Genomic DNA, 22,051 nt, shown 5'->3' with positions numbered 1-22,051 from the left:
TGGAGTTCAGAAGAATGAGGTGGTGGTTGTTCTCATAGAAACCTATAAAATTCTAACAGGACGGGACAGTGTAGATGCAGAAAGGATGCTCCCGATGGTGGGGGTGTACAGGTGGGGTCAGTCTGAGGATACAAGGGTAGACCATTTCAGACAGAGATGAGGAAAAATTTCTTCACATAGAGTAGTGAGCCTGTGGAATTTGTTACCACAGCAAATAGTTGAGTCCAAAACAGTGTATGTTTTCAAAAAACAGTTAGATAGAGCACTTAGGGCAAAGGGGATCAAAAGATTTGGGGAAAAGCAGGATGAGGCTATTGAGTTGGATGATTAGCAATGATCATATAGTATGGCGGAGTGGGCTTAAAGGGCCGAATGGCCTCCCTCCTGCTTCTATTTTTTCTATGTTTCTTTGTATGTTTTCCAGTTCCTGTGCCATCATCACAGCTAGCGTGTCTGCCTTGATGGGTACAGCTGCCTCTGCCATCTTCTCTCCTTCAGATTCCCTTGCCTGGCTGCCAAACCGGGGTTTCTTCCCAGTGGGCTTTTTCGACGAGACTTTCAACATATTTCTGTTGAGTAACCATTGGCTAGTTCAGCGAGCTGGGTTTGAACCCATAAAATTTCAGAAAAATGGGCAAAAGGGATCAAACAAATAAAGACCTGGGCGGGAGCCACCTTGCGTTCTTTGTGCTCTTACATGGCGTCACCGGAAATCCCGAATATCAACCATTTGTTCAATCGGAGTACTATAATTAAAATGTCCACACATAAAATTTCAATTTGTTTATTAACTCCACAAATTCTGCCTGGCCCGCTCAGCGGTTCCAGTATCATCTTTATTTCAGATTTCCAGCATCCACAGTATTATTTATTTTAATTTAGAGTACCCAATTATGTTTCTCTCCAATTAAGGGGCAATTTAGTGTGGCTAATCCACCTATCCTGCACATCTTTGGGTTGTGGGGATGAAACCATGAAGATATGGGGAGCATGTGCAAACTCCACAGAGACAGTGACCCAGGGCCGGGATTCGAACCTGGGTCCTCAGCGCCGCAGTCCCAACTCTGGACCCATCTTTTAGGAACCTCAAAACTCTTCTACAAATATTCTGTTATGTCCCAAATCTCACTTACCTGCCACCTCTCTGCTCACTCACCAACACTGGCTCCCTGTCCTCAAATGTATATATTTCGAAAATCTTCCCATGTAAAATCCTCCTTGGCTTTTCCCTAGTCTATATTTGCAAACTCTTGCACGCAGTTATACCCGTCTATAAAGTATTATGCTTAGCAATGGATCATAGGGTGGCACAGTTGTTAGCACTGCTGCCTCATGGCACCAAGGACCTGGGTGCAATCCAGGCTGCAGGTCATTGGCGTGTGGAGTTTGCACATTCTCCCGGTGTCTCGCCTCCACATCCCAAAAGATGTGCAGGGTAAGTGGATTGGCCACACTAAATGTCTCCATTACTGGAAACCTTTTTAAAATATAGCAATGGATAATAGATTTACAAGATGTCAATTTCCAAAACCAAAATAAAAAGAAACAAACAGCCAAAGTACTATTATCTATATCAAGTACTAAATCCACTTGATAGGAAGTGTGAAAGTTCCTTAAAATTGTCAATCTTAATGTTTAAAGTACTTGCAGCTAGTAGTTATACTTATTCTACAGAATATTAGTTCAGCAAGGAAATAGATTTAACATGGTGCAAATTACATGCAGTTACTACTTATTCAGTAGGCGAAGAGTTAAGTGCTTAGATCAGAGGCTTTCTTTGTAAAGATGACTTCCTTCCTCTCTGGTTTAGCAGGCAGTCTAGGAATTACAGTGGTTATCCAGACTCAGTTATTTTTATTCTTTTGTTGGTCATTCTGCCCAGCCTATTTATGCTGTCATGAGATCAACTCCCCAGTGAACCTGGCAGTGCAATTTTGAAGATGTGATAAGGCAGTGCATTGGTGCTCTAAATCACTACACAATGCAATAATAGGTCACAGGTTTGTGCACATTTGGCAAGTTTCAACCTCCCCTATACCAACAAAGGTGATGCCAGAAGATCAAGCAACTTTTTCTAGAAGGAAACAGGACTACCATGTACAGGCTACCATGTATTTCCCTCGTTCAATTTCCAGTTGCTAGTTCAAAGTAGAAATGGTCAGAGACTTGTCGCCAGAGTGGCACAAGATTTAAAGGTAAACTAAAAATTATTTACAGTTAACAATTGAAAGAGACTTGCGGTGGCAATGATGGGCTGAGCAGATGCACATCAGGTGACTCTCCTCCCAATCTGACCCAAAATAACAAAATTTCTAGTGCATTTGGCTCAAAAAGCCACCAAAAACTCCTCTAAACCCAGAAGATATCAACGGTGAAGCACTAGAAGGGAACATGCTGGCAAACGGTAGCTCAAAGGGCCATCAAGAAGGCAGAAGCAGCAGAAAGGGCAGGAGCAACGAGCAGATGAACCGGTGGACCCATGAGGCAAGGCGGAGGCCCCGGCAAACCAAGAATGAAGGTGCCGGCGACCCGAACAGCGGAACAGGAAGCGACGCCCCCACACCAGGGGATGGATGGAAGATATTTCTAAGAAAAGGAGTTGACCGCTATGAGTGAGGCGATTAAAAGGGAGGTCCAGGTGGTGGTGAAAGAGGTGGTGATGGGAGCGATGGCAGTCCTCCAGCGCATGATAGATGGCCTGGGAAAGAAGGTGCAAACCCAGAAGAAAACAATCCTGGATCTGGAAAAGGCATCAACCGGCCAGGAGAGACAGGATAGCGGCTCTGGAGAACCAAGAGGAAGGCTCTGGTGGCAGCCCATGGGAACTTGAAGGGTAAGGTTGAGGGCCAGGAAAACAAGTCCCGGTGGCAGAATGCCCGTATCGTGGGACTGCCAAAGGGTGTGGAGGAAAGGGGTCCAATGGACTACATCGCCCAAAAGCTCGGCAATCTAGTTGGGAGGACAACTTTCCCAGCCTATCAAAACTCAACAGGGCACAAAGGTCGTTCCGACCAAACCAAGACTGGGGAGCAGCTGAGAGCGATAATTGCAAAGCTGCACTGATACCGGGAAAAAATCCTGAGGTGAGCCCGATAGAACGTGCTCATGGGAAGGACACAGAATTAGGGTGTACCAGGACATTGGGGCAGACCTTGCAAAAAAGAGCCGAATTTAACAAGGCAAAGTCAGCACTCTAAGCGGGATGAGGTTTGGCATGCTGGTTACCGGCCAGACTTTGGGTAACATACAAAGGGAAGGAGCACTACTTCGGCACCCCGGTGAGGCCGAAGAGTTTGTGCAAGCGAACAACCTGGAGAAAGAACAAATGCGGCAACAGTGAGGGCAGCGGGAAAGGAAGGACTGAAAGCGGAGGACGAGATGGGACCAGGACCCATTGTATGGACTATGTGTTTGCGCGGGACTGTGCTGCCTCGATGGAAGACAGAGAAGGGAGGGAGAATAAGAGAAACAGGTAAGGGGGCGAGAAAGGGAATGGAGACAGGCAGATAGATTAGAAACAGGGCTAGAAGACCAGCCCAGAGAGGGGAGCCATCGTGCTAGCAGGAAGGGCTAGCACGAAAAGACAGGCAGTAAGGGGCTCACGGCACACCTCTCACGGGAGAGGGAGCTCCTGGCCAGGTGGGACACACACACACACACACACTGAACAGAAAAGGAGGAGAATGACAGGCAAGGGTTGGCAATGAGACAGGCACAGGCCTCAGCACGCATGGAGCAGGCCGAGGAATCAAGATGGCACCGCAAGCAGCCACTTTGGAGGGTCCCTAAACATAGGAAGACCCTGGAGTGCAGGGGCGCACCCACGTGGCGTACACATAGTTGCCGGCCATGTTGGGTGACCCCCTGAACAAAAGGGAAATGCCGGATCCGGTGTAGGGGCCCGACCTCATGGTGAGAAAGGCGACCGCGGCCATTTTGGACAGCTCTCTAACAAAGGGAAACCCCGGAGTGCAGGGGTGCATCCAGCATTTAAGTATGGTTGACCCACAGGAACGGGGGTCACCAGGATAGTCACCTGGAACGCAAGGGGACTTAACGGCCCAGTAAAAAGATCCAGCGTCTTCGCCCATCTGAGAAGCCCGAAGGCTGACATCCTACCTATAGGAGACACAACTGAGGGAGAAGGACAGATTACTGGTAAGGAAGGGCTGGGTGGGAGAGATTCATGCTACGGGACGAGGGCTAGGGGAGAGGCCAAACTGATCAGCAAGAGGACGAGATTTACTGAGACTAGGACGGTTACGGACCCAGGGGGATGGTACGTCATGGTCAGCGGTATCCTGGAAGGGGCACTGGTAGTCCTGGTAAATGTGGATGCTCCCAACTAGGACGACACAGACTTTAGTAAAAAAGACCATAGCGGAAATCCCCGACATTGACACACACCGACTGATTATGGGGGGGCGACTTCAACTGCGTACAGGACTCTCTGATCGACCAATCAAACCCCAGAACGGGGAAAAAAGACAGGCATGGCTAAGGAACTGGGAGCATTTATGGAGCAGGTGAGGGCAGTGGACCCATGGAGGTTCCTGCACCCAGGAGAAAAAGAATTCTCGTTTTTTTTCACATATGTATGGACTTCTTTGCAGTGCGTAAATCGGTGCTTCCAGGAGTTACAGGAGTAGAGTACTCCGCGATAGTCATCTCCAACCACGCTCCGCAGTACATGGATGTGAGGTTGGAGACGGGCCGTGCCTAGCGACCCACATGGAGGCTGGACACTGACCTCCTGGCCGACAAGGCCTTCTGCCAGAAAACATCACAGGCCAGAGGTAACTACGTGACTAACAACTGGAATAGGAAAGTCTCACCTTCCATGTTTTGTGGGTACTGAAGGCTGTGATGCGAGGGGAAATAATAGCCTACAAAGCACGCAGAGAAAGGGAAGAGAGGGAGGCCAGGCAACAGCTGATCGAGTCCATCTTGAAAGTAGACAGGAAGTACTCCGAGGCCCCGACCGTAGAGCTGCTGGCCGAGAGGAAAAAGCTACAAATGGACTTTAACCTGCTATCCACTAGGAAAGCAGTGTACCAACTCCGCCAGACACGGGGTACCTTTTACGAATACGGAGAAAAAGCTGGCCGCCTACTGGCTCGCCAGATGAGAAAGCAGGCAGCCACGAGGAAAATAGCACATGTATAAGGATGGCAGAGGCATACTGGGAGCAGAACCAAAAGAGGTCAATCAAGCATTTGAGACCTTCCACCGAGGACTGTACACCTCCAAATCCCCCAATGGGGACGCGGGAATGAAACAGTTCCTCGAGAGACTGTAAATGCCAGTTGTAGGGGAGGACAGACGAGGGGGAGGAGGAGAGAAAGAGAGCTGGAAGCACCGACAGAGCTGGGAGAAATCATGGAGAGCATCAGCTCCATGCAGCTGGGGAAGGCACCGAGACCTGATGGGTTCACGGTGGATTTCTACAAAAATTTTGCACCGGCCCTGGCCCTACATCTAAGGGACAGGTTCGCAGACTCGCTGGCAAGGGGCACTTTGCCTCCTATGCTAGAGCAGGACAATCTCACTGATATCCAAAAAAGACAAAGACCCGACGGGATGTGGACCATTTTGCTGCTGAATGTGGATGCAAAAATACTTGCAAAGACCCTGGCCAAAAGGCTGGGGTACGCGTTAATGGAGGTGGTCACTGAAGACCAAACGGGCTTCGACAAGGGTAGGCAACTCACTGCGAACATCAGGCGGCTGATGAACGTAATAATGACCCCCCCACCCTCCTCAAGGAGGGAACATCAGAGGTGATCATCTCCTTGGACGCAGAAAAGGCCTTCGACAGAGTTCAACGGAAGAACCTCTACGGGGGGGCGAGCTTTTGAACTAACACAACCAGCTCTGACTACTTCCAGCTACAAAGAAGCACAAGGCAAGGATGTCCATTGTCCATGTGCCCGTTTGGATTAGCAATTGATAGCCCTGGTGATAGCCCTACGGGGTGCGAAAAACTGGAAGGGCATCCAAAGAGGAGACAGAGAGACATAGAGTTTTGCTCTATGCAGATGATCTGCTCCTGTACATCTCAAAACCACAGGAAGGACTGAAAGCAATCGTGCGGATCCCAAGAGAGTCCGGAACCATCTCAAGTTACAAACTCAACCTGGGCAAAAGTAAGGCATTCCCAGTGAACCCAAAAGGGGGCGGGACAGAGCTGTAAAAGGGTCCCATTCAAAATAACCCAAAACAGATTCCGATACCTAGGGATCCAAACAGCCAGAGACTGGACACAGATCCACAAATGGAAACTGACCAGCCTGGTGGAGGAAGTCAAAAAGGACCTACAGAGGCGGGACCCACTCCCACTCTCCCTGGTGGGGAGAGTGCAGACGATCAAAATGAACATGCTGCCGAGGTTCCACTGCCTCTACCGCTCTTCATCCCCAAGGCCTTCTTCCAAAATGTAGATAGCATAATCATGGTGTTTGTGGGTGGAGGGGGGTAAGAATCCAAGAGTCCCCAAATCAACACTGCAAAGGAGGAAAATCAAGGGAGGCCTGGCACTGCCAAACTTACAGCATTACCACTGGGCAGCAACAGCGGAAAGAGTGAGGGGATGGGTGCATGAACCGAACTCAGAGTGAGTGCAGATGGAGGAAGCCTCCTGCAAGGCAACAACCCTCTGGGCCCTAGCCACATCAGCACTCCCATCCCCCTCAATGAAATACCAGTGGTAGCAGCCTCACTGAAAACGTAGGGCCAACTAAGACATCACTTTGGGTTAACTAAGATGTCTCCCATCGCCGCCATCTGCAGTAACCACAGATTCCCGCCAGCCATGCTAGGCGCAATCTTTTAAAAAATGGAGACAGGACAGGGGAACACTGACAGTTCGGGACTTTTACATAGGGCACAGATTAGCGACAGTGAAAGAACTGACGGAGGAATGGGAATTGCCGACAGGGCAGGAAATCAGACACCTGCAAATAAAGCAATTCCTCCGCAAAGAGTTAGTAGGATACCCCTGGGTCCCAGAGATCAAACTATTAGAGGACCTGATGGCACGGACAGTAAGGAGGGTGGACTCTGTGGGGAAATATAGGGACAGCTCCTGGACAGAGCCCGACACATCACTGGATAAGACCAGACGGAAATGGGAGGACAAACTGGGGACAGAAGTGAGGTGGGAATTCTGGAGCAAAGCACTGAGCAGGGCCAACTCCACCTCCTCCTGAGCAAGGCTCAGCCTCATGCAGCTCAAAGTGTCGCACAGAGCGCAGCGAACCAGAACCCGAATGAGCAGGTTCTTCCCGGAGGTGGAGGACAAAGGTGAATGGTGCCAGAGGGGCCCGGAAAACCACACCCGCATGTTCTGGACATGTCCCAAACTTGCTGAGTTCTGGACAGCCTTCTCCAAGGCAATGTCCAAGTTTGTGGAGGTGAGGGTGAAGCTGTGCCGAAATGTGGCAATCTTTTGGGGCATCAGAGCAGCCGGAGCTAAATATGGGGAAGAGGACCAATGCCCTAGCTTCAGCTTCCCTATTCGCACACGGAAAATCCTGCTCGACTGACGATCAGCAGCACCACCCACAGCTGCAGACTGGCTCGCTGACCTCTCAGAATTTCTCCACCTGGAGAAGATAAAATACTCCATCCGAGGGCCGGAGGAAGGCGTCCTTCCTACACGGGGGCAATTTGTCGGCCTGTTCCAAAACATGTTTGAGGCCAGCAACAGCCAGTAGATAGGGCAACGGGTGATCTGAAAGAGGGAAAAGAAAGAAGGACAAGGAGGAACGTCAGGGACGCACAACCCAAGCAGGGAGGATCGCCCCGACACCGGCCGCGATTCTCCGCTGTACGCGGCCAGGATGCCGGTTCTCCGGCCCAGATGGGCCGAGCAGCCGCTCTAAAAAGGCAGAGTCCCGCTGTTCACACCTGGCGGGAGCTCTGCACGCGGGGTCGGGTGGCGGCTCCGACCCCGGGAGGAGCCTCCGATGGGTCCTGGCCCGCGATCGGGGCCCACAGATCAGCGGGCCGGCCTCTCGCTCCCCAGGCCTATTTTCTTCATCACCGGCCCCTGAACACACGCTGTTGCGCTGAGGCTGGCGCACTGAGAGTGGTGCCGGGTTGGCGCCGGCACCACTGCACATGCACGGATCCTGCGGCGCACAGTTCGTGCCGGGACGGGAGGCTGGAGTGGCATCAACCGCTCCAGCGCTGTGCTGGCCCCCTGTAGGGGCCAGAATCAGTACTCCCAGTGGTCTGTTCACGTCGTCGTGAAACATAACGACGTTTCCGATGGCATGGACACTCTGCCGCCGAATGGAGAATATTGCCCTACACTTCTCACAGGCCTTCAGTACCCAATATAAAATTCTAAATAGAACACTTTTGTTTTTTAGTGGGCAGCATGGTGACGCAGTGGTTAACTCTGTTGCCTCACAGTGCCAAGGGCCCGGGTTCGATCCTGGCCCCGGGTCACCGTCCGTGTGAGTTTGCACATTCTCGCCGTGTCTGCGTGGGTCTCACCCCTACAACCCAAAAGATATGCAGGGTAGGTGGAGTGGCCACACTAAATTGTCCCTTAATTTAAAAAAAAGTACACCTTGGTTTTTAAAAAGTGTTTTAATTCGACCGTTAGAATACTATTCTCTGCTTATTAGACACCTAATTAGATTAACATTTATAACTGTAATTCAGATTTTAATGTTTTAATTCCAAAGCCATTGATACAAAATAAGGTTGTGGAACTTTAATTACTGCTCCTTACGTGAGAAACACTAACACTAAACATGGCAGATGTGGGTTAGCAGTATGGCTTTTACAGCCTAGTAAAAAAGAACAGCATGGCTCAGAAAAATAACCACAGGTTCTTCATGCAAACCAGTAATTAAAAATGCTGCATTAATGACCTGTATCAATCAAACTCAAAATCATAATTACTGCAGTGCCAGTTTTTCCAACTCTCTGGTAATTATTTATATATTGTAAGGGTCTTTTTTCTTGATTCCCTTATTTCCCCTTTCTTTATTTTTGCCGTTATCAATTTTGTTCCATGGGTGTTAATGGACATGAATCTTCAAGTCAAGCAGCAGGGAGGAAGATGAATTCAAGAAATTGCAACATAGTATATGGTGCTGTTAGCTTTGGACAGGAAGACCCAGACCTTCAGTACCCGAGAAACGGGTTGGGATTCTGTTTGATTCTTTGGCTGGTAGCCAATGAATTGGCCAAAAGGCCACTTTCTCCCGGCAACAGGTAGTGACTAGATCACGCTCAAGTGGGATGATTCGCAGAGACCCAAGGAAAGCAGAGTTTAGACCTGGAAACACAGAGAAAAGGACCTGGCTCACACTCTCTTGTTTTCTCCAAAAATGCTGCGAGCTGCTGTATTTCTGAAACTGCAGGGACCTGATTGAATCTAGAGTGAAAACCACGGCAGACAAGCTAGCAGAAATCTTGACCCAAAAGCCTGGTTTGAAGGAGTGTGCAAGAAACAACAATCTGAAATAAAGTTTTATCCATTCCATTATTATTTGTACACCCCTCTTCTCCCCTGTTTGTGCGCGTGATATGTATACATATATGTATATCTTTGTGTGTGTGTGTGTGTGTGTGTGTATTGACCACGCACTAGCCCAGGGCGTCGTAACAAGCTGATCAAAATGATAGGCAGATTAAAATGGGAGACCATAAATCCCCACCAATACGTAAGTATTCCCCCAACTGATTAACAAATCTCCCCCCCCCCCCCAACCACTCATTCTAATGAGCACCAAGGTGTGAATTACTCATTCCACCAGTACACATAAAAGTGCATTTCATTCATAATTAGCTGCATTTTCCCTTCCAGCTCCATTCCTCCTCCATTAGTTGCATTTTCTATCCCAATTCACTTGTTGGTTGGCCATCCTTTTCCCTGCCTCTAAAATAGTCCCCCAGAGGATACTACTATGGTGTTTCATTTTCCCTTTTACAGTCAGCATCCCAACTGCATTTCCAATCCAATTCCCCAAACACTCCCCTCAATGGCTGTATTTCTTCTCTCCTATCTCAATACCCTAACTATTGATCTGAATTCCTCTTTCATGCACTCCTGTCCTGTCCTCTCCTCAAAATCTTTACCCTTTTCTGTTTCCACCCCCCCCCCCCCTCCCTCCTGCTTTCCTTCTCACTCTCTCCTTAAATTTGCCTTCTCCTTTGCCTCCCCTTTCATTCTGCCACACCAGTTCCATCATCCACCACCATCTCAATCTGCTGTGCTGAAAAATTGCATTAAACTAAACTACTGATGCACACGACAAAAGATCAACTGGTAAAGTACTGAAAACAGTGACCAGTCTCAGAATTGCAACTGTGTTGCACTTCGAAGCGATTGGGTGAAGAGAACGGTCTTTGAGTAGTTGAGAACAATGGGGAGTCAAATATTATATGCAGGCACTAACCCTTAATATTCAGCAAGTGCCCCTTTCAAAATAAAACTCTGGTTGGAGCCTCCCAGAAACAAACTGAACGACAGTACTGTTAAACTTGAACGGTCTGAATGCGATAGGCCCATTGTCTGAACAAAAAGAATTTTACAAAAGCAAATGCACATCTGTTAGAGGCAGTCTACAAATTCTGTCCAGAGAACCCTGCAAGTGAGGAACATTCAAATCTGAAAAAATGCATGAGTGAACACACAATCTTGCATCTATTGCATCTTGAACATGTATTGAAAAGCTCAACTAGTAATCAGAGGAGAAAGAAGGAATAGGGCACATGCTGAACAGCCATCATGAAGTTCAAGGAGACATACCATGAAAAATGTAACTATAAACAGAGCTTGCAAAGTCTAACTCAATCACTTCAATACAAATATCTATGTAGACCTTTGAGCAGCAAGTGCACATACACAATAGCCAAAAATAGATGACCCAAATGCCTCTACTGAATATTAACGGGAAACCATAAGCAGTTAACACTGCACACTAGATTGATTTAGGTCCACTGATATTTCTAGGGATCTAAGAAACAGGTCCCTGGAAATGTAAACAGTACTAACTTATAACATTAGTGTTGCTTCTCATGCACCCCCCCCCCCCCCCCCCCCCACCCAACATAAAGCAGAAATATAGCACCATGCACAAATAGTGTACCCATGAAATAAAGACAGAAGCTATAATTAAACCATACTTGCTCTGCCATTATGAAGTCTGCTTCCATGTGTACAACGATTACACCCAGCTCTTCTACTTCACCACCTCTCTCAACCTCTTCATGTCCTCTATAATGTCAGACTATTATCTGACATCTAGTGTCAGATAAGCAATGGGTAACTTCCTGTGCTCAATGTTGGGAAGACAGATGCCACTCATCTTCAGTCCTTGCCACAAAATCCATACCACGAATCCAATCCCTCCCTGACCACTCTCTTTGGCTGAACTACACTGTTTGGAACATTTGTTGTCCTGTTTAATTTTCAACCCAGATCCCATCAATCACAGAGTCTGTTCACTGGAATCCAATCTCCCCTCAGTGATGAGAAAGTGCTTAAGGACAGGAAATCGAATCCAAATCTCAATGTTCCATTCCCTGTCATAAACAGAAATTGAATGGGGTGGACACCAAACCCACAACCTCCAGTGGATTTCAGGAAGAAATGTTATGATCCTATGCCAACACTGAATCGCCCTGTCCTCACGTGGAGCAGAAAGATCATGAACATTCCTCAAGGAAAGATAATATCCTAATCCTCCACTTCATCTCCCATCACCAGCCCCTCATCACCCTGTCCAAAAATGATTTTCTAAAGAAAATTCTAATTTTAATTTGAAGGTGGGGCAATAAAGGTTAGCAAAATAATGGGCAATGAACAAGTGGGTGAAGGAGACATTTGTACACAAGAAAATTTCAAATTTAAGGCATTGGGTGACCTGAAGAAAATTAGGTTTTTTTTTGTGCAGTAGCAAATAAGCAAGCAGAAGATCGTACCAGATAGGATACAAGCAGCAAATATCTGGATCAACTAAAATTTATGGAGAGCTGAATTTTAAAGTCTGGCACATATGAAAGTTTTGGTGGCAACTGGACTGAGGTAAGCTGGAGAAGGGTAATACTGTACAGATCCTAGCTAACAGTCTTTATAATAGATAGGATAGAGGGCTGAAAATTGAACAGGACAACAAAGTTGCAAGCAGTCTAGTTCAGGCAAAGGCATGGCCAGGGAGTCAGTGGAGAAAGTATATATTTTGCGGCAAGAACTAAAGATGAGTGGCATCTGTCTTCCTAATGTTGGGCAGCAGGATATGAAAATGTTAATAAAAATGAAAATCGCTTATTGCCACAAGTAGGCTTCAAATGAAATTACTGTGAAAAGCCCCTAGTCGCCACATTCCAACGCCTGTTCAGGGAGGCTGGTACGGGAACTCTATTACTGGTGCTCTATTACTGCTCATCTGAGACTGAATATCAGACTCGACAGAATAGGGGCAATATAGGTCAAGAGGGCTGGTGAAGTAGAACAGCTGTATATAATTGCTGATTGGAAGCAGACTATATCAACAGAGAAAGAGGAAGTGTCCAAGTATGGTTCTTTGAGGGACAAGGAGGTGACCGTGTAGGGATGATGCTAAAATAATTGGTACAACTATGCCCTCACTGTCTTGAACTCTTCAAAGTGGGGAGGAGAAATAATGTACGCAGTCAGGGAGAATATTTTAAATCGACTTGCGTTAGAACGGTTTTCAAATCTGATGAGAGATGCAAACAGGAAGCTGCAGGTGCAAGGACTGGAATACAATGGAATGTTCAAGAAACTTGAAAAAGAAAGGGGAGATTAGAAATGAATGGCGGTTATGAAGAACAAGAGTACTTTTGAACGCGCTAATGATGTTTTGAAGAGAAGGATGGAAAATGCCCGAGGAGAACCATTCTCACTCAGCCAGAATATTGGTCAGGAAGGGAATATTTCCGTGATCTCCATGAGAATTGTGCTGAGGTAGCAGGAGATGGATGCAATTAGCTTTGACGAGGTAAGAAGGGGGACATAGGAGAGTTTGGCTTGATGTGATAGGGAAAAAAAAAGCAGAGGCAGCTGAATGGTTAATCTCTATTTTGAAGAGTAGATTGCTAAACCCCTTCATGCTGTTAAAAGACAAAGAAGCCATGGGGACGATGTCAGAGGAAGCAAATGACAGTAGGGAAAAAAATAGCCCTATGGCTTTGTGGAGTAGTCCTACAGCAGCAGAGAGTTTTGGCAGAAGCAAACTGGGGCAGATAGAGAAATGGCTGACAAACCCAACCGTGAATCACATGCACTCAAGCTCATCTCACTTTGACTTGAGGCAGTAAAGATGCAACCACACCAGAATAACAACAGATGAATCAAGACTTTACTGTAGATACGCCACTGAAATTGGAGGGGAGGGAATGCCTGTGTAAATCAACACTGTTGGTGCATTGTGGTGGAGAAGAATCCAGTTATAAACAATGTATTTTTTTTCTAGGGTTTGGTCAGTGATTGGGTGGCACAGTGGTACAATGGTTAGTACTTTTGCCTCACGAGGACCTGGGTATAATCCTGGCCCTGGGTCACTGTCCATGTGGGGTTTGCACATTCTTCCTGTGTCTGCATGAATCTCAGGCCCACAACACAAAATGTGCAGGGTAGGTGGATTGGCCACGCTAAATTGCTCCTTAATTTGAAAGAACTTCATTAAAAAATAGTTTTGTCCGTGATGAAAATCATAGGAGTGGATAGGCCACAGGACATGGCAAAGTCAAGACACTGACTATAGGTAGGAGGAGAGATGTTTAAGAAACACAAGAATGTAGTGAACTCGGAGAAGAGACAGAGCAGCAGGACCGGAGATGGAAAATGAAACGATCAAGAAGTTGCTCATGCAGATGGAAGAAAGGAGAGATTTTTTTCTAGGGCTTGAGGGACAGCAGACATTGAAGATTTGAGAGAATCAAGAGAGGTAGAATTGAGAAAACTGCCTGGAGGAGTAGATGCATAAGGAGTAGGAGACCCGACTGACACTGGCGTGCTTTGGGCAGAGCAAAGTACAGCTAGAAATGGGGGCTTCAGCCAGGTTCCTGAAAACCTAACTTAATTCAAAGTCAATATTTGTATCACCAACAGCTTCCTTGATCATTAATGACATTTATTACCATGTCACTTTTTACTCCATGGTTAAGGTAAATATAAATTTGCGAGTAAAAAAAAACAAGCCCAGTCAGTTACAGTTTTCATGTGAAAGCAGATGGAATCTCAGAAAGCAAAGCTTTTTAAGGAGTCAAGTTCCCACAATACTATGCAATAAACAGGACTTAACGTCACAGGGCAGGGATAAGAAGGTTGGGGGACCTGTTTGTGAATGGGAAGTTCGCAAGCCTGGGTGAGCTGGAGGAGAAGTACGGGCTCCGTATCTACAAGGGCGTTTGCCAGGCGGCAAGTGGTGGAATTCCCGCTGCTGCCGCCACACACGGTACAGGACAAGGCGCTCTCGGGGGTGTAGGTTGGAGAGGGGAAGATTTCGGCAACATACCAGGTGATGCAGGAGGAGGATGAGGCCTCGGTGGAGGAGCTGAAAGGTAAGTGGGAGGAGGAGTTGGGGGAGGAGATCAAGGAGGTGATGTGGGCAGATGCCCTAGGGAGGGTGAACTCTTCCTCTTTGTGCGCGACGCTCAGTCTCATACAGTTTAAGGTGCTGCACAGGGCACACATGACCGGGACAAGGGTGGGCCAGTTTTTTGGGGGTGAGGACAGGTGTGTTAGATGCTCAGGGAGTCCAGCAAACCACACCCATATGTTCTGGGCATGCCCAGCGCTGGAGGAATTTTGGAAGGACGTAGCGAGGATGGTGTCGAGGGTGGTAGGATCCAGGGTCAAACCGAGCTGGGGGCTCGCAATGTTTGGGGTTGCAGAGGAGCCGGGAGAGCAGGAGGCGAAAGAGGCCGGTATTCTGGCCTTTGCGTCCCTGGTAGTCCGGCGGAGGATTCTTCTTCAGTGGAAGGATGCGAGGCCCCCAAGCGTGGAGGCCTGGATCAATGACATGGCGGGGTTTATTAAATTGGAAAGGGTGAAATTTGCTTTGAGGGGGTTGGTGCAAGGGGTTTTCAGGCGGTGGCAACCGTTCCTAGACTTCCTGGCAGAATGGTAGACAATGGTCAGCAGCAGCAGCAACCCGGGGGAGGAGGGTTGGGTTCTATTTTATTTTTGTTTTTCTATATTGGGGGATCTGAGGGGGTGTATATATTTGCTATGTGTTTTGACGGGTGTTAATTTATTATTTATGTATAGGGGGGAGGGGGCATTGAGTTGTTTTGTTCTGTTTTGTATTTAATTCTATTGGGTTCCTTTTTCATTTTGTTGTTGATATTTTGTGAAAACTTTAATAAAAATTATTTAAATAAAAAACGTAGTCTTTACTATTTAAACAACCTCACTCGAGCATAAGGCATCACCTCCGAAAGAGGAGAAAACAGGGGAGAAAATGTAGGGATGACAGGAGTGGGTAGTAACATTCTGCTGTGACAATGAGTGGCCACTGTATAACATTTCAATCATAGAATTGAGGGCTCATTGAATAGTTGTGCAATATTCCATTGAAAACACTTCTGGGCTTCTGTATTATGCTGCTTCATTTTCTTTGGGGAATATAATAAATGAATTGCTTTCTTCAATGTGTACAATCCTCAAACATTTATACAAGCACTCTTCAGATTCTGAGAAAAAACACCATTTCTCCAAGGAGGGGAATTTACTCTCAAGAAAATTCTACTGCAATCTTTGCTTTTTCTTAGTATTGCAAATGGAAACAGACTGCACATACAGCCTACCATTCAGGTTTTCAAGCCATTGGAAACTCACTTTCCTGTAGCCTTTGGAAGCAAAGACAGATTCTCAGCAACAATTTTTGTACCAGCAAATATAAAGTGATTGCAGACTTGGGTTATCATTGAATGTTTTATCTATATTCTACACAGTAACCAAGTTTACTTCTCAAAGTGCATGCACAAACTAATTCCCTTCATCAGGAGGTTATTTTTATGTAATAAAGCTGCTGAATAGCAATTTTGTAGGCAAATATGGATATCCAGAAAGATCCTCGAATGTTGTAATTTTTTAACCTATACGTTTTATGTTAGGTTCATGCAAAGTTGGCAGAGGCGATTCACAATATATTTTGCCAATTTGAAGCTTTTGACAGAAAGGAACAACATGCATCAAATTGGATGACAGGACCCTACTCACGATAGGCATTGTAATGTTCTTGTCAGATCGCCTGATTTATATTACAAGAACACTTGTAGCTAAAGCTATAAACGATTTATTAACATTAACTGTGGGTCAAATATATACAAAACAGATGAACAATATTAACACGCACAAGCGACCTTTCTCTTCCAGCTCCCTCGTTAATCTAAGGTCACCTGACACTAACATTTACTTATATACAAATGAAACTCCTTGTGGTCAGTCAGGATTACAACACAACCATGATATCACTACAGGTATCATTAGTAGACTGTACAACTACAAAGGCATCATAGTAGGCATCAGTAATAGACTATTAAGTACCCATAAAGACTACCAATCAATTTATATAATTTTCTTTACAACAATTCACACTTACATTATATATTTAACTCCGGAAACCATAGCATAGTGCTTCAAAGAAGCATAATCAACCAAGAATTAACACCCCAAGCTATTAGAATGGGTGACCATAAGTGTGGGTAATGAGGTAGGTTTCCAGGCGAGTCTTAAAACAGAAAAGAGAGGTTGCGAGGTTTAGGAAGGTTAGTTCACAGTTTAGGATCAATATAGGTGATGGCATGGATCCCAACTGTTGAGCACAGGAAGTGAGGTTGTCCAGGATGGAGAAACAGAGTTTGTTGAGGGTTCAAGGAGGTAACAAGGAGCAAGGTCATGGTGGGATCTGAGCACAAGGACATGCTAGGACAAGACCTAATGTAAGCCATCATGCACAGTACACAATAGGACATGATCCAGGTAAGGAAAACTGAGTTTGGGATGAGCTTAAAGTTCAAAGGGAAGGTTGGCAAAGTATTCATTGGGAAAGCTTCGTCTGGAGTTCACAAAAGCATTAATCAAAACTTCAGCAACATCAAATTATCTGGTTTGCAACTGTCATTTTGGGGAGGAAATTTGCCATCCTTATCTGGTCTGGCCGACATGCGACTTCAGACCCGCAACAATATGGTTAACTCTTAACTGCCCTGTGAAATTGTCTAGCAATTCATTCAATGCTACTGAAACGCAACAGTAAAGTTGAATCCAATTCAAGCCAGTCAGACCTCCCAGCATTGGCTTAGGCACTTGGAATGACAACAGCACACCCTGGCCAGTTGACCCTGCAAAATCCTCCTTACTAACATCTGGGAACTTGTGGCAAGAGCAATTTTCCCCTCTGATTCCTACTGGCTTTCAGTTTTGCTAGGGTACTTTGCCATATTTGGTTAAATGCTGCCTTGATGATGGTGTCACTCTTACCTCAACTCTCGAGTTCAGCACTTCCGTTTGGTCACTGAGTGGCCTTGGCAGAACTCAAACGGAGTGTCCTTAAGCAGATTATTTGCAGAGTAAGTACTGCTCAACAGCACTATCGATAACAGTTTCCATCACTAACAGAAGTCAGTCATATACTTGACCCAATGAGTGCAGCTCCAACAACACTCAGGAAATTCAACACTATCCAGGACAAAGCAGCCTGTTTGATTGGTGCCCCTTCCACCACCACCTTAAACAGTCACTCCCTGCATCACTAGCAGACCGCCATTGACAAAATTCACTGCACCAAACCTCCTTCAACAGCACCTTTTAAATCTATGACTACTACCATCTAGAAGGACAAGGACAGCAGATGCTTGGGAACACCCCCACATGCAAGTTCCCCTCCAAGACATGCAGCATCCTAACTTAACTATATTGCTGTTTCGAGATGAAGATAAGGTGACCTTTGAGATGAAGGGGCAGCACAGTAGCACTGTGGATAGCACAATTGCTTCACAGCTCCAGGGACCCAGGTTCGATTCCCAGTTTGGGTCACTGTCTGTGTGGAGTCTGCACATTCTCCCAGTGTGTGCGTGGGTTTCCTCAGGGTGCTCCGGTTTCCTCCCACAGTCCAAAGAAGTGCAGGTTAGGTGGATTGGCCATGCTAAATTGCCCATAGTGTTCAAAAAAATTGTCCTTAGTGTTGGGTTGGGTTACTCGGTTATGGGGATAGGGTGGAGGTGTGGACCTTGGGTAGGGTGCCCTTGCCAAGGGCCGGTGCGGACTCGATGGGCCGAATGGCCTCCTTCTGCACTGTAAATTCTATGATCTATGAAGAGGATACAGGGTCAGAAGCTCAGCACAGGGCAAAATAGGAAAATTAGTTTGCAGATAGTTTAGTTCAACAATGGACAATCAGCTGCCAAGAAGATGGTTAGGAAACAGAGTTTAAGATGATGGCTTTGGGATTCCTCATATTTAATTCATCAGTTTCATATCAACAAAACTCAGAATCTGATCCATTGTTTTCCCAACTAAAATTGCAAATCAGTTGCATCTAAACAAAAGTAGGATTGGGCAGATGGTCCAAACAAGCCTAATTATTTTGTAATATTCAGGTGCTATACATCAAACTTCAAATAAATATGAAAACCATCATTTGACTGAATATCCATAATAGTTGGATAAACCATTCCAAGGATACAACATGATTGAAGGAGAACTTTTGATTGTTAAATAAATCTAATTATTTTTACTTGCTCACCAGCAGGGAAAATGGCCCCAAATTTCACAAGTATTTGCCACCATGTACCTCAGCTTCAATCTGTATACATCTGGATGATCCTGCAACTTCTCATAATAGTGCAATCAATCATCATGTGTCATATCTGAAAAGCAAGAGGAGACATTAAACTTTTCAATACAAAATGGAGCCAATGTGATCTTATTCATAAGCCTGGAATCTGTAGACATGATCCAACGAGGTCTACATTTTCTTCCAATGACTGAAAGAAACAGTCATTTCACAGAAGTATTTGAATGAAAAAATGAAACAAAAAAGTTCAATTCAACACCTTCACTCTCATTATGAGGCAGCAACATAGTATGGTGCTATGTTCGTCCCTGTTTCAACTTGCTTCTTGCTTTATTTTTGGCGTAAAGAGGTGGTGTACTTCCAATTAACATTACTGCTAGGCAACTACATCATAACGTTGGATACTATCCTCACTAATCGTCAAATCCTGCAACTGCAAGTGAAGCGATAATCAATTGAAGACTCAGATTAATTTTTCTTTGCAGTTTTAATTCAGAGTGAAAGATTTCACTTTGAATTCAATTTTCTTTTCAAATTAAGGGGCAATTTAGCATGGCCAGTCCACCTACCTTGCACATCTTTGGGTTGTGGGGTGTGACCCATGCAGACAGAGAGAATGTGCAAACTGCATATGGACAGCCACCGGGGGTCAGCATCAAACCCAGGTCCTCGGCGGCGAGGCAGCAGTGCTAACCACTGCGCCACCTCACATTCAACTTTAAGCCCATACAAAAGTATCTCCCCAAACTAGTTTCTTGTTCAAACTGATGGTGCTTGGCTGTCTAATATACAAATGGAGTGACAGATTTGATGGCCTCCTGATTTTAGTTGGATCATTGATATGTACTGTCTCATAGTCAGGGAAGTTTTAACGATAAGATTATCAATTTTACTCATGCACACTTGTGTTAAAAAGTTACCAGAAAGACAATTGATAGTTTTTGCTGCAATTCTTTCTCCATCTGTGCAAAAGAGTAGTTAAAAGCAAGAAACATTCATGCTCTAATGTAATCTTCCTGCCAAGTGATAATACCTTTTGTTTGGCAGGATTAAGGAAGAGGGTAGACATCTTCAATTAAATGTGATGAAAAACAGTTTCAAGGGCAATGAGACATTCAAAGCAACATTTATTAACGGTTACTACAGTAATTCAGCTGGAAGCTAAAGTGGGATAGCTGACTAGTATATATTTCAGTAGCAATATCACTCGTGCAAAACATGAGACTATGAAGGAGTAGGAATCCTATATTTTGCCATAAGCAACATGAGTTTCATCATATGTAGGCTCACCATTGACCTACTTTAAAACAAAAAAGGAAAGTTCCAGTAGAAATCTCTCTACAGCTATCTCATCAGCCAGACAAAACATTGTTGCCATTTTCTTGTTGAAAATATGGAACAGGCCAAGGTTATTCCAAGAAATAAAGATCTGTTTTGAGTCCCATGTGCTAAGGGCCCAAACATCCATGGGGCATAGTGGAATTTAAGATTCATGTGCTAGGCTGGAATTTCTGGCTGGGATCAGGTCATTTTAATAAGACAGATAGGCCTCTGTACTGGTATAGAACATCTTGGGTACGGAGGAAAGCAGGAAGGGGGACTTGAAGAACACGTGGCGTTTCAGCAATCTGTAAAATTGGATTTTTGTACAAAAGCCAATTCACACTGTATAAACAATAATCTTGGGACTGTTCAAGTCAGTAAATCTGTCCGGGACACCTCTGCTGCTCAATTACACCCGAATATTGCCAGCATTTAGTCAACTTGGGGCAGGAGAGGAGGAACAGTAGGCATGCCATCAATAATGGCATCCAACAGTCTCCACCTCCTTTTGGAACACCATATTTCTAAGAACAAATAAAAGTACAGCACAGGAAAAGGCCCTTCGGCCCTCCAAGCCTGTGCCGACCATGCTGCCCGTCTAAACTAAAATCTTCTCCACTTCCTGGCATGATCTGGTCTTCAGAGGAGAGATTCATCATGACTGAATTTCACTAATTTTCTGCCAACCCCACAAACAAATGCCATGCTTCAACTGCTCAATCCATGGAAATTTAGAGTCAATATATGTTACAAACCTAGCTGAAACATCAGAAATTTTACCTCAAAAGATAAATGGCTTAATATTCTTTCATTAAATGTATTATTCCCATTAGTAATAAGCTAGTAATTTCATTTCTCAGAACAATGGCCTTGAAATTACGCTATGGGATAATAGTCACCTGATGCTTAATGTATTTATTTTAAATTGGTAAAGGGCATCACTAAAATGATAGATTGCCAACGTATTCTTTTTTTGATTCAAAAGATGTGTGTAGAACTCCATTAGAATCCTTTTGAGCAAAGGAAAGCATGCCATTCTTCATTCATCCTTCATTCAAAGGCTAAGCAAATCAGAATGCCTTCTTAGTGGTGAGAAGCTAGGTGGTGTTGAGCGGTATAAGGAATTAAGTATCCAAATACGCAAAAATCGGAGAAGGTTAGTGCATAAACTAACAAGTACATGCAAACACGAGTATGAGCTGGAGTAGGGGTCATTTAATCCCTTGAGCCTGCTCTGCCCCTCATTAAGATCATGACTGATCTGACCATGGTCCCAGCTACACATTTCCCCGAGGGTACACATCCTCAAAAGGGTAGGGAAAAAGCTGGAACACTTTCCTCTGCACTATGGATGCTGGGTCAATTCAAATTTTCATGACAGAAACATAGCGTTCTGTCAGTTATGGGAATTGAAGGACATGGAACAACCATAGGTAAACAGAATTCATGTAACTGAATGGTAAAAGCAGCACGAAGGGCCAAAAGGCATATTCTTGTTTTTATTATTGCTTTAAGCAAGACCCCCACAAAATTATATTTAACTAAATTGGCAATGAATACCATTTCACATACTTTCTTTTTCAAACTGACGAGTTAGTGCGAAAATCTAGCAACTAGCTCAACCATTTTTGTCAAATATTGAAAGACAAGAGATAAGCATTTACCAACATGACTGCTCATTCACTAAATTTTCTACAATAAACCTTTTATTTTGTTGACAAGGACTGAATTACTACCTCAGACAGCAGGTCCAGAAAAACAAGGGCCTCACTAGGCCAAGCACTATTGTAAATTTTCAGCCACAGTCCAAAAGAGAACAAAGGAGAAATAAAGAATCAGCAAAAACCCAGGCAATAAAGGTTTTCATTTTTCCATTTCAAAAGATGGCATTCACAAATCAACAAGTGCCACAAAATCTACCAAATTGCTCAAGTCAT

At 45.2% G+C, this 22,051-nt stretch overlaps 1 protein-coding gene across 10 annotated transcripts in view; it reads right to left on the bottom strand.

The window, feature by feature from the left end:
* LOC119969648 (nuclear receptor coactivator 3-like) overlaps nt 1-22,051 on the bottom strand; it is a 289,402-nt gene that overhangs the window by 92,064 nt on the left and 175,287 nt on the right. For 6 of the 10 annotated variants that reach the window (XM_038803571.1, XM_038803581.1, XM_038803573.1 and 3 more), the window contains one exon: nt 18,741-18,864. The exons of 1 other annotated variant lie outside the window; for it this stretch is intronic. The gene's annotated coding sequence lies outside the window, so the exon portion shown is untranslated. The remainder of the gene's footprint in view (nt 1-18,740; nt 18,865-22,051) is intronic. 3 more of the 10 variants (XM_038803575.1, XM_038803580.1, XM_038803579.1) reach the window with 1 other exon arrangement.

Source organism: Scyliorhinus canicula, chromosome 7 (genome assembly GCF_902713615.1).
Source record: "Scyliorhinus canicula chromosome 7, sScyCan1.1, whole genome shotgun sequence".
NCBI lineage: Eukaryota > Metazoa > Chordata > Chondrichthyes > Carcharhiniformes > Scyliorhinidae > Scyliorhinus > Scyliorhinus canicula.
Note: the sequence above shows the minus strand (reverse complement) of the source record. Positions and strands in the feature narration are given on the sequence as shown.